Source organism: Polypterus senegalus, chromosome 16 (assembly GCF_016835505.1).
Source record: "Polypterus senegalus isolate Bchr_013 chromosome 16, ASM1683550v1, whole genome shotgun sequence".
NCBI classification, from domain to species: Eukaryota; Metazoa; Chordata; class Cladistia; order Polypteriformes; family Polypteridae; genus Polypterus; species Polypterus senegalus.
In genome coordinates this window covers 89,915,828-89,930,070 of record NC_053169.1, presented here as the reverse complement: position 1 = coordinate 89,930,070, position 14,243 = coordinate 89,915,828, and positions in this window count along the sequence as shown.

Here is a 14,243-nt window from a genome sequence, read left to right as displayed (position 1 = left end):
TCCCGCAGGTCACCATGGGATCTGGAGTTCGGCTTCACAGCCCTGCTGGGTACCGTGGAGACACTGCAGGGAGACGGCGAGATTTTTACTTTCCGTATATCCCGGAAGTACTCCCAAGTCACAGGGACAGAAGCCCTGAAGTAATTCCGATCTGAAAGAAAACTGAAGCCCTCCGTTTGACCCGGAAGTCCTGGCAAGTCACGTGAGAGGAAGAACGGAAGCACTTCCGGGTCAAGGACTATTTAAAGGACCGTTGGGTGGTAGTTGACAGAGCTTGCTGGGAGGTGTGGAGGAGAGAATTGCGTTATTTATTGTGTGTTTAGAATTGCTTTTACCTGGTGTCCTGGACGTCTGAGGAGCGACAGCGTCCTCTAGGGTCACAATGGGAAAGCCAGAATAGTTTGAATGGGTTTGAAGGAAGCAAGGCGCAGTGTGGATTTTGAGAAGAGGGCATCGTGAGAGTTCAGATCATTATCTATCAGGCATTGGCACAGCACAGCTGAACAATTTGGAAGGAGCCATGAATCCTCAGCCCTGAGCAAAGGGAAGCCCAACAGATGCACATGCACTTGATTAAGTGGTGACCACAGAGCAGCCCTCGGCCATCCGGCTGCACATCCTGCTGCATGCAAACAGAGCGGAGGTCACTGTGGGAAGGAAGTCAACTTCTGGACAAGACGGTGGCATCCACATGCGGAAAGACATCTGCACTTACAGATGCAGGGCGTGCTGATGAACAATGAGTGGCATTTGACTAGGCCGTGGGTAACACTGGGCTGTCCTCGAGTCAACAGGGGCGAACTGTAAAAGCGCATCTCCAGGTGCTTTTGTTAAGACCATGTCATCTGCGTGGCATATTTGCTCTTGGAATGCCTTCTCAAAAACAGCATCCAGTGAGTAGGCCACAAGTGGTATTCGAGGTCACCAAATGGCTTTGTTTATGCCATGTCCAGTTGACCTGGATGTGTTGATGTCGCTAACTATCATGGGTCAGCTTATAGAAGTTTGAAATGACTCCAGGTGGAAGTGAAGGTGGTTTGGATAGCGTGGTGTGAATCTGTGAAGTACATGGATATGAGCATCTGAGCAAGGCTTTGTGTACGTGTGTGTGTGTGTGTGTATTCTGAACCTGCATGTGTATAACTGTGGCGCCAGACCTCTGTGTGTTGATAGGATTGATCGGATTTGCCCTAAAACTAGGAGAGGCTCAGTGATGGGGACAGAACACACACCCTGGGATAAAACCTCTGTCCTTCTCTGCCCGTTACTTCATGTATCCAATAGTGTATGTGTGCCAGTGTGCTGGTGTGGCTATGGAGGTGAGTCTCTGTGAACATGTGTACAGTTGTGCTTGAAAGTTTGTGATCCCTTTTAGAATTTTCTATATTTCTGCATAAATACGACCTAAAACATCATCAGATTTTCACTCAAGTCCTGAAAGTAGATAAAGAGAAACCAGTTAAACAAATTAGACAAATTATTATACTTGGTTATTTATTTATTAAGGAAAATGATCAGATATTACATATTTGTGAAACTTTGCTTTCAGTATCTGGTGTGACCCCCAATAACTACAACTAAACGTTTCCGGTAACTTTTGATCATTCCTGCACACCGGCTTGGAGTAATTTTAGCCCATTCCTCTGTACAGAACAGCTTCAACTCTGGGATGTTGGTGGGTTTCCTCACATGAGCTGTTCACTTCAGGTCCTTCCACAACATTTCGATTGGATTAAGGTCAGGACTTTGACTTGGCCATTCCAAAACATTCACTTTATTCTTCTTTAACCATTCTTTGGTAGAACGACTTGTGTGCTTAGGGTAGTTGTCGTGCTGTATGACCCACTTTCTCTTGAGATTCAGTTCAGATGTCCTGACATTTTCCTTTAGAATTCTCTGATATCATTCAGAATTCATCCATCCATCCATTTTTCAACCCACTGAATCCAAACACAGGGTCATGGGGTTCTGCTGGAGCCAATCCCAGGGCACAATGCAGGAACCAATCCTGGGCAGGGTGCCAACCCACCACAGGACACACACAAACACACCAAGGCCACCTAACCGGCATGTCTTTGGACTGTGGGAGGAAACCCACGCAGACACGGGGAGAACATGCAAACTCCATGCAGGGAGGACCCGGGAAGCGAACCCAGGTCTCCTTACTGCGAGGCAGCTGCGCTACCACTGCGCCACCGTGCCACCCCATTCAGAATTCATTGTTCCATCAATGAAGACAAGCCATCCTGGCCCAGATGCAGTAAAACAGGCCCAAACCATGATACTACCACCACCATGTTTCACAGATGGGATGAGGTTCTTATGCTGGACTGCAGTGTTTTCCTTTCTCCAAACATAACGCTTTTCATTTAAACCAAAAAGTTCTATTTTGGTCTCATCCGTCCACAAAACATTCTTCCGATAGCCTTCTGGTTTGTCCACGTGATCTTTAGCAAACTGCAGACGAGCAGCAAAGTTTTTTTTGGAGAGCAGTGACTTTCTTCTTGCAACCCTGCCATGTACACCATTGTTGTTCAGTGTTCTCCTGATGGTGGACTCATGAACATGAACATTAGCCAATGTGAGAGAGGCCTTCAGTTGCTTAGAAGTTACCCTGGGGTCCTTTGTGACCTCGCCGACTATTACACGCCTTGCTCTTGGAGTGATCTTTGTTGGTCGACCACTCTTGGGGATGGTAACAATGGTCTTGAATTTCCTCCATTTGTACACAATCTGTCTGACTGTGGATTGGTGGAGTCCAAACTCTTTAGAGATGGTTTTGTAACCTTTTCCAGCCTGATGAGCATCAACAACTCTTTTTGTGAGGTCCTCAGAAATCTCCTTTGTTCGTGCCATGATACACTTCCACAAACATGTGTTGTGAAGAGCAGACTTTGATAGATCCTGTTCTTTAAATAACACAGGGTGCCCACTCACACCTGATTGGCATCCCATTGATTGAAAACACCTGACTCGAATTTCACCTTCAAACTAACTGATCATCCTAGAGGTTCACATACTTTTGCCCCTCACAAATATGTAATATTCGATCATTTTCCACAATAAATAAATGGCCAAGTATAATATTTTTGTCTCATTTGTTTAACTGGTTTCTCTTTATCTACTTTTAGGACTCGAGTGAAAATCTGATGATGTTTTAGGTCATATTTATGCAGAAATACAGAAAATTCTAAAGGGTTCACAAACTTTCAAGCACAACTTGTAGGTGTGATTGAGCAAATACTGTATGTGTGTATACGTGAAAAAGTGGCGAGTGTGTATGGCTGCCTACGTGATTGTGACCCAAAACTCACAACTGATGATCGAAATACAAATTTTTCCACAACTTATTTAACAACTGCCTAGATAGAATACACATACACCAACGATCATTTGTTCATTGAACTGAAATCATCCGTTCCAAATAACAAAGCTTAACATCCAAGTATTATCATTTCAAAATGTCTGTGTGTGATCTAAATATCAATTGATACAACTGCTCTAAATGATAAGTAACGTTTGCATTCCCCTTAAAGCATAGTTTAATGGAAACTGAGGAGCAATACCCCATGTTGACTTCAGGATAACGAGATCCACTGACACCAATTCGTTACTGATGATTGATTTCACCTTGTGGTACGAGTATGAATAAGTAGGAATCCACGCAGGGTCATCTTAACAGCATTATAGGCCCCCGGGCAAAGCAGTGCACTGGGGTCCCTAACCTACACAACCACTCAGCAAGTTACAACATACACAGATTAGCATGGGGCGCCTATGCGCGACTGCCCAGTGTGCCTATGCGTTAAGATGGCCCTGAATCCGAGGAAACTTAACGATACTCTAACATGGAGCCGGCAGGTGGTCAAGCAGGAAAAGAAAGATGTGGCAGTCACCGGGAATGGCAGGGGACAAGCACCACATCCGAGAGGTGATCATGGGCCTCGTCTTAGAGGAGGGCGAGAAGTGGCCATGGGCCCCGTTTGAGAGTTGTGGGGGAACGTGGTCAAGGACAAGGCCACATACCAAGATAACGGCAGCAACAGCAAAGAGTATTTCACAAGATCAGAGCAATGGTTGCAGACCATGCCATAAATCATGGTATGACAATGACTGAGGCAGCTAGAGTGATTCGATCAAACCTCAGAAAAATCAACTGTGCCCTCAGTCGTCAGAACCTTCCACAATGAGAACCGATAAGTCTTCAGCATTCGAGTACCGTAGGCTACTCTTAGACGTCAGATGACTGTACTGTACACTGCATGCCAATGTGTAGCACAGAGTAGGTTATGTAACTACTGTATGGAAATGTGTTCCACAGTATGACATCACGTTTCTCCTGTCATTTTGCCTACAGAATTGAGACCAAACCAAATAGTGGAGGCAGAGGCAGACTCCTGATTGACAAACAAGAGCGGGCTGTGGTCACCTTGGTCAGAAATGACATTCGTCTTATAGAAATCGGACAGCACATCCTGGACAATGAAGACGTCTGCAGTGATGTGGAAGCCATAAGTTTGCCAAGCGTTGCACGCCTGCTGAAACGGCACCGGATGTCCCTAAAATCTGCAACACCGTGTGCCTTTTGAGAGAAATGCAGCTAGAGTGAAGCAACTGAGGACTGAGTATGTTCAGGTATGTTCAGTGTCTTGATGCCTGTTTGTGAAAGATTCCCCATCATTGTGTTGCAATCAGTAATTTGTCTTTTTTCGTAGAAGGTGATGGCCATGGAGGCTGATGAAAACCATCAAAAATTCGTTTTTGTGGATGAGGCAGGCTTCAACCTGGCCAAGACAAGGAGGAGCGGTCAGAATTATGTCGGCCAGCACGCAACCATCAAAGTACGAAGTCTGTCTATTAAGCAGTGAGAACTGATCATGAGCACTTGTCAAGCAGGTTTAAACCTGTCCATACCTGCACGGTAAATGACAAGACTCTCTGCCGTTTAGTTGATTGTCAGTCACCATTTAATGCAGTTGTGGGCCGGAATCACACTAAGTTTAAAAGTTGAGCAAGTTGTCAAATTTGAAATTTTTAGTAAAATTGAACAAAACACCAACGGAATTTGTTTAAATGCTTACTGAGGCTTACGGGGAAGACTGCATGTCTCGTGCGTGTGTGTTTTTCCTAAATTGAAATCGGTGCTTAAAGAAACACATTTTGAGTCAATGGATACAGTAAAGAAGAAAACATCAGATGTCTTGAAAGAAACAAGACTGCAACGGGGCGTAATTGCAAATGGGGAGTATAATGAAGGGGACGGGCATTAGAATTGCTATATAAATAAAGGTGAGTTACTGTGTCAGTCTCATTATTTAATAGGCACACCTCGTGTATGTATATATATATATATATATATATATATTGTGGACGCGGCCCGGACACAGACAGGCGGACATGTTGTTGAACACCACCACACGTTTATTTTACAACTAATATTTACAAGTTAAACTGCACACAAACCCCCAAACACAGTCCTGGCCATACAATGCCTTCTCTTTGGGCCGCCTCCACTCTCTCTTCTCCTGCCTTGTCCTGCCTCCACCCGACTCCAGCCCCCAATGAAGGGGGACGGCCCCTTTTATATCATCCCGGACGAGCTCCAGGTGTGTCCCGGCATTCCTCCCTGGACATGCCCCAGTGTGGCGGAAATGCCGGCTGTTCTCCCGGAAGCTCCAGGGTCCCTCTTCTTCCCCCCAGCACTTCCTGGTGTGGCGGAAGTGCTGAGGTCCAGGGTCCCCAAAGCATTGGGGCGCCCCCTGGCGATGACCACGGGTTCCTACAGGGTTGGGCTTCCAAGCCCCCAAAGCAACCAGGAAGGCAGCCCCCACGTGATCCAGGGTGGGCATTGACCCTCTTCCGGTCCCTCACGGCGTCCCGGCTGGGTCATTGCCCCTGGCATTCCTGACAATATATATATTGTGGAAGTTGACCCGGACACAGATAGGCAGACATGTTCATGTCACCCACAAACACGTTTATTTACAAGTATTTACAACAATTGGTCACTCAGACCCAGTCCAAAATAGTGCACAAACCCCAACACAGTCCTGGTCACAAATGCCTTTCTTCGGGCCGCCTCCACTCTCCACTCTTGCCTCGTCCTCCTTCCACCCGACTCTAGCCTCGAATGAAGGGAGACGGCCCCTTTTATACCTGACCCGAATGAGCTCCAGGTGCTTCCGACGCTCCCCCGTTGGCCACGCCCCAGCATGGCGGAAGTGTCGGCTGTTCTCCCGGCAGCTCTCCGGGTATCCTCCAAAGTCTTCCCCCCAGCACTTCCTGGTGTAGCGGAAGTGCTGGGGTAACAGGTCCCCAAGGCATTGGGGCGCCTCCTGGCAGTGACCACGGGCCCCTACAGGGTGGAGCTTCCATGCCCTGTACCCGTGGCCCCCAGAGCAACCAGGAAGGCGACCCCCACGTGATCCAGGGTGGGCACAGACCCACATCCGGTCCCTCATGACGTCCCGGCCGGGTCATGGCCCCTGGCATCCCTGACAATATATATATATATATATATATATATATATATACATACATATATAATCTTCATTTGGATCTTGATCTTTGTTTGTCCGCAAATGAATTAGAAGAAGAAGCACTAGATGGCAGTAGAGAGACAGCTAAAACAGGCATTGCATTAAGAATCTCCTCCAGGCTTATACTACTGAAGACTGTAGTACGCCAGTCACACCTCAAAACACAGACATTCAAACTAAACAAATTGTTGTGCTTTAAATTAACTAAAGAGATCTTCATTTAGATCTTGATCTTTGTTTGTCCGCGAATTCCACGCATGCGTAGACCACCTTTCAGTTTAGTACGGTGTTGTTACTCACGGATGTCAACAATGTGCCGGAATAACGAAAGGGGTGGTGGACAGTGTTACGCTGGTTAGCTCCTGAGGCCTGGTTAGAGAATGAGATTGCCAATAAAAGGTACGTGCCTACGTAACATATGAATGAAAGAAAGACAGTGGGTAAAATGAATGACAACGTAACAGCACGTTCCAGAAATTATTATTGTTACGTTGTAGCCGGTGAGTGCTGCGCGTCTCACAGTTGTACCGTGGCTTGCTCACGTGTCAGTGAAGTGATCTCTATTTATGCTTTAAAGAACCTGGATACCTACGTGTCCCCCTTTTATAACCATTGCTCCGTGTATATTGCTTTACTCTTTGGATTGCCACAAAGCAACCTGCGAGATTGGAGAAAGGTTGAGAAGAGATCGTGAGAGGAAACGACAGCGTTGTAAAAATGAGACGGACTGTGAACGGACAGAAACAGAAATGCTCCTACACCACCACATAATTACTATTCGGACAGTGATTCCGAGTAGGCCGTTCCTATCGAATCAATGTCCGAGGGTTTTCTTTTGTAATTTTGTTTCCCTTATAAAAAAAAATCATAATGCTGTGTGACGAAGGGCCCAGTTTACAACTGGCAGCCGCGTTTAAACAGGGAGCCCTTCACAGACAACTTTAACACGCGCAACTTAGTTTGGAGCACATGGCTAGTATATATATATTGTGATGGACGGCTATTGTGATGGACGCCACTGCTGCATATGTTCCGGGGCAGCAACCATGGACAGCTCAGTACCTCCCCTTGGTGGTAGCCTCCCGGGCCGACAATGAATCCCCAGCCTCCCGCCTGGCTCCATGGGAGATGGAGTCCTCCACAGCCAGGTTGGGAGCTGGGGTGGTCGCTAGGGGGTGCTGCATGGAGTCAACAGTCCGGCTGGACGAATCTTCAGCCCCACTTGGAAGTGCAATTGGGACCAGGTGGCCAAGCACCTGGAATGCTTCCGGGTTTGCTATAAAAGGGGCCAGCCACCACCACTCAGGAGCCCGAGTTGGGAGGAGGAGGACTAAGCTTGGTGAGGAGGAGTGGTGGATGAAAAGAGTGTTTTGGTGCTGTTTTCCTTTGTGTGTTTTGCTTTGGGACTGTGTTGGGCTGTGTGACATGGGGAAGACGTGACTCACAGCTGAAGAGAATAATAAAGACTGTGTTTATTTTGTGCGTGCATCTGCGTCAGTCTGTGCCGGGTTGGGCACTATACAGCATCCATTTTATGATATATATATACTGTATATAAATATATATATATTGTGGCAGTAGGGCCAGTAGTGCACCCTCGAACCCTCAGGTACAACTCCGGAGACCAGGTAATAGTCCAAGAATCTTTTATTTTCTTCCAGTGCACCAAGCACCTACCACACTCCTCACAAATCTCTTTAAACACGCACAATAACCTCTCCTCCTCGCCCAGACACTTTGCTCCTCTCCCACCCAGCACAGCTCAGTGTCTGGACTGAGGCACCGTCCTTTTATAGCCCCTGACCCGGAGGTGTTCCTGTCCCAGCAGTCCACAGTTCCCTATTCCTTCCGGGTCAGGGCAATCAGTCTTTTACTTCACCCCGAGCACGCCATTCCTTCCGCCACGTGACTGTGACGTACTCCCGGTCATAGGGCACAACAGATCCCACAAGTCCTCCCACAGCGACTCCTGGTGGTCCCCAAGGTATCCAGCAGGGCTGTGTATAAACACTACAAAGTCCATAAGGCCCTGCTGGACCTCGGGGCACGATCCTGGTGTCGGGAGAGCTCCTCCTGTCGGCCTGGGGGTGCGGACCGGCCTGGGAAGCCGGCAGCCTTCCACAATATATATATATCTGCGGGTGGGATGGCGCCCTGCCCAGGGTTTGTTTCCTGCCTTGTGCCCTGTGTTGGCTGAGACTGGCTCCAGCAGACCCCCGTGACCCTGTAGTTAGGATACAGTGGGTTGGATAATGGATGGATGGATGTATATACATATATATATATATATATATATATATATATATATATATATATATATATATATATATATATACATATATATATATATATATATACAATGCATCATCTGTCTGTCTGTCCATCTGTCCCCTTTAAATGAGAGAACTACTTAATGGATTTAGATTGGGTATTATAATTCGGTGGCGTTACTGATTTATTTGCGCAAATCCAAGAGACAAACTGCAGGCTTGGGGGCCCTCCTCACTCACACACCAGCCTCCATTCGAGTCGGTTGGAGTGCACCTTGCCTCTGCTTAGCTAGCGATACCCGTCTGTTCAGCAGACATTATCATCTACAGATTGTTAAAGAGTAACATTTGACGTTTTTGAGAGAGAGATCAGACCCGTGTTTTAGAAGGTAGCTGCTCATTTGCAGAGATATCACGGTCATGTGCTTTTCTCCCCACATGGGGAATGCTTTCCCGTCAAAGCTGAACATGATCAGATACAGTGGCAACATTTGACGTTAGAGAGTAATGACCTTCTGCTGGGCCAGCGATATTTTAGAGATCACAACTACATTCTATAACGAAACCAAAAATATATATCAAGAGGCACTCAGGTACGAAAGCTACTGTATTAATATAAATTTTTCTCAATACAAATTATTATGTTTTTTTATTTTTATTTGATATTTAAAGTTTGTCCTGTTTCACTGCTATGCGGGGGACAGCTAGTATACATACTGTTTATATAAAGTGAGTTATTGTGCCAGTCTCTTTATTTAATAGACAGACCTCGTACCCAGACAATGGTGGGACGCAGACCTTGTATTGGTTCATACAATGCAGGGCTCCTTGTAGCATTCCCTGATGAGCTAGCTCTGGTCTGTAGAGCTGTTGGTGAGACCTACATTATTGTGCGAGACAAGGTCAGGTTCCACCATGGTCATCTGGTGCAGGCATGGTTTCAGGCCCCTCCGCAATTCACCACCATGTACTTGCCTTTCTTAAACTCAAGTGAGGAATTCTTCTCCACATGGAGGTGGAAACTGTATGATAGATGTCCATATCAGCAAGTGACCCTTCACAAGGCCATGGATGAAGCATGCAGCAACATCACAGCAGACCAGTGTCGAGCCTGGATTCGCCATACCCAAAGGTTCTTTCCAAGATGTTTGGCAAGATAGAACATTCATTTGATTGTGGATGAGAACCTGCAGACAGGGTTGATGGAAATGAATGCGAGCCGTAATCCTCTGGTTTGCTTTTTGTAAGGCAGGTGAGGAACACTGCACTTTGAATTTTTATTTCTTTGTAGTACTCCTTTCTTGTAGCTAATTGCTGCTTTCAATTACTGTAAAAAGAACCTACGTTGTGATTTATAGCATTGTAATTGATCGGTACATGTCAGAGAATACTGCTAATGGGCCATTCACAAGCACAGTGGCACAGTGGTAGCGCTGCTGCCTCACAGTTAGGAGGCCCGGGTTCGCTTCCTGGGTCCTCCCTGCGTGGAGTTTGCATGTTCTCCCCGTACCTGCGTGGGTTTCCTCCCACAGTCCAAAGAAATGCAGGTTAGGTGCATTGGCGATCCTAAATTGTCCCAGTGTGTGCTTGGTGTGTGTGTGCCCTGCGGTGGGCTGGCGCCCTGCCCGGGGTTTGTTTCCTTCCTTGCGCCCTGTGTTGGCTGGGATTGGCTCCAGCAGACCTCCGTGACCCTGTAGTTAGGATATAGCGGGTTAAAGGATGGATGGATGGATGGGCCATTTACAGTGATATTACATGTAGTACCAGGATGAAACCTGCATCGCATATTCTGTGCTGCAGTATTTAATGGCTGTATGAACAACTACACAGTGACACTACTGGCATCTTGTGTGTGGGTGATCTAAAGAAATCTCTCCATGATTCTCTAAGTGCAAGGTTTCCGTAACAACATAAATGCAAAATGCAAAGTTTTGAAGGTTGAGTGGCCTGTGTTACAAGTCGTGACCATTTTGAGTTTTGGGTCTAAAGTCTTGAGAAATGACATCAAGGTTCTGAAATTGTAAGCCGATGGGGTTGTGCTTGTATGTTTGTGTGAAAACTTGTTTGTGTAGATGTAATGGTGTACTTTTACACGTAGACGTGGCTGGGTGTCAATATGTCTGTGTCCAGATTTGCATGTGAACTCTGTGTAGATGTGTCTGTCTGGGTATGTCTTTGCATATTTGTGTGTGTATGATGCATGTAGATGTGGTAGAGAGCGTATGCTTGTGTGTACATTTGTTTGTAAGTGAGCTTTGTGTACATTTACATGTAGATGTGGTTTTGTGTCCATATGTGTGTGTGATATTTATGTACATGGTTGTGTGTGTATGCTTGCATGTAAATCTGTTTGTGTAGACATGATTGTGTCTTTGCACATTTTCACACACATGCGCATGGGAGATGGTTTTACAGGACTCATATAGGTGTTTCTCAGATGGGCCAGGGGTTGGCTCTGTCCTCTGATATGTTCTCCCTTTTTTCTCTGTGCCAACCCTCAGAAGAGCCTGCCTCCTAATGATGTCACTGCCAGCTCTCAAGATCGTGCCTCCCAAAGACACCACTTCTGGTTCTGGTCCCCACAAAATCCCTCCTCTTCCTGTCTTCTCGATTTAAGTCCACCATCTTACCTTCGCCCATCAGTTCTGTTTTAAACTACAGTCTGTGAGAACGTTATTTCTTTTTTGCCTGTCTTCTGTTATAGGGGGTGGAATTCCTCGAATCTTTATGTTCTCTATCAAGTATTATTACAGTGGCGTAGTCGGCAGGATTATTAGATCGTGATGCCAGAAGAACAGGACATTAAAACAGTCCTTACTAATAAGGACTGCAGAAGTTTAAGATGGAAGTGGACGAGTACCGGACACAACTTTCTGAGTCTGAGGCGCGGACAGAAACGCGTGTCACTGTCCAACATAATTGTTGGCAAGCTCTCTCCCAGGTACTGATGCTGCTTCAAGACGATGACATAGAGTTGTACAGTGGAACGTTGGGTCACGAATGTCTCGCACAACATACAAATCGGGTTACGACCAAAAAGTTCACCAGACTTTTTCATCTGTTCACGACTACACACTCGGGTGACGAACAAGCCAGTTTCCCTTCCGGTTCGTACGCGCCGATGATTTTCGCACGTGTTCAGTCTCTCCCAGTGCATTCCCTGTGCAGCGAGAGAGAGAGAGAGAGTGCAAGAAAGAGAGAGAGAGCAAGAAGGCAGTTAAAGAATGCACTGGGCTTGTTTTTAAAGAGCCTGATTCGAGCATTCTCTGTTCAAGGTTTTCTCAGTGTTATTCAATATTTTTACATTTAGTTTACTATTACACTGTGCATTCTATGGTATAATTAACTATATGTGTGCTTAAAAACTAAAATAAAATTATATTTACATACAGTTTGTACAGTCAGGAACAGATTAATTGTATTTACATACAGTCCTTTGGGGGAAATTACTTCGGGTCACGACTAAATCGGGTTCTAACCAGAGTTTTGGAAAGAATTACGGTCGTGACCTGAGGTTCCACTGTACTTACTAATATTTGAGTGCACAGGCATCCAACACCATTGGGAGTATGCACAATGTGCCAACATGCTGGTGCCATTCTGAAAGGGCAAGGCACAGAGGGCCTATTATGACCTCGGGGAGCAAGACACCACCAATTACGACACCGCAAAAGCAGAGCTACTCAGGTGCTACGGCGTCTCAGCAGACCAGCAGGCGACGTCATGCAGGGAATGGAGGTTTGACCCGGAATGGCCTTCCTGTCCTCAGGCATTCGATCTTGAAAGCTGGCAGTGAAGTCATTAGGAGGCGGACTCTTCAGAGAGTATTCAGAGGGAAAAAAAGGAGAGAGTATCAGAGGACAGCGCCAACCCCTGGCCCGGCTGAGAAACACCTATAATTGAGCCGGTAAACCGTCTCCCATGTGTGACAACATGTAAATGTGCTCGAGTGTGTAGGGTTATGTGTTACTGTGTGTAAATGCAGTTTTGTGCTTAATGTGTGTGAGGTTTTGTGTAGCTATGATCTGTATGAGTCGATGTGTGTGTCTGTCTATACAGGCTTGTGTGTAAATGTCTGCAGATCTGATTGTGTGTTTGCACAAGTAAACCTGCTTGCATGGGCATTGTTATGTGTTAATATGTGTAGATGCGGTTGTGTGCTTGATTGCGTGTGGGGTTTGTATAGATACGATTGTGCATTTTGTGTTTGTGCATATGACACATGTAGTGGTTACACCATTGGACGTGGGCCTTTAAACCCCGAGGCTGTGGGTTCCAATTGTATTACTGAGACTTTGTGACCATGAGCAAGTCACCTCAACGGCCTGTGCTCCAACTGGAGGAAAAAAAAATAAAAATAATTGCAATCAATAGTATCTCTAATGTAAGTCGCCTTGGATTAAGACCGCAGTCAAATAAGTGAATAAAATGAATAGTAATAATAATAGTAATAGATGTGGGGATGTGTTTGTAAGTACAGGTGTGCCTCTGTTTGCCTTGTGACAATGTGATTGTGCATTTCCACATGTAGGATACGGTGTGTGAGGCTTGTGCTGATGAGACTGCGGGCGAGCGTGTGTTTAGAAGTGCTCTCGCTGGCATGTGTGCCCATGTGTACATGTGCTTTGTGAGTCTGCCTGTCTGTGCACGTGCGTCGGTGTGCGTCTAATGTGGAATTTCTCATCCCCTCGGAAGATGAGCTGCCGACAAGCAGGACTTTGTGTGGGCCAGCGGGGGAGGGGACTTGCAGGAGCAGTAGCAGAGGGGGTGCAGACAGCTGGCAGGCTGGCACGAGCCCTGATGGTGCACTAAGGCATGCTGGCAATGAGGTCAATGGCCATTCAGAAGAGCATGGAAATATAGCAGCAGTGAGCGAGGAAGGAGGCGTAGTCGCTGGGGGACCATACATGTAATGTCCACCTCACCTTTTGGTCATGACTCGGCTGACTGGCTAGCTGGGCATGAAAAGAAAAGACAGCCATGGCACTAGTGGAGAAACTCCCATCAATGTGTCTGCCCTGTCCCTCCATCTAAGAGCAAGAAGTGTGACTCTGATCCAAAAGTCTGAGATGAGTTGGTGACTTGTGTGTGTGTGTGTGTGTGTAAAGTTGAGAACGTGACAACCCACTTGTGGTGGTAGGGAGTTCATCTCAGTGACGGTGGCCAAACGAATGGCTACTGTGGTGGAGGCCCGGCCGAGACGTCCCTGTGATGGAAGGGCCGAGGGAGAGAGGGCATATTCAGGGCCAAACCTGTCCCCGGAATACTAGAGGCTTACAGTGGAGCTTAGAAGCTCAACCCTGCTGGGGTCTGTGGCCACCGCCTGGGGACGCCTGGACAGTCTCTGAGCCCTGGGTTGCAGCACTTTCGCTATACACAGAAGTGCACCCGGAAAAAGATCTGGGAGCACCTGGAACACTTTAAATGGGGGCCA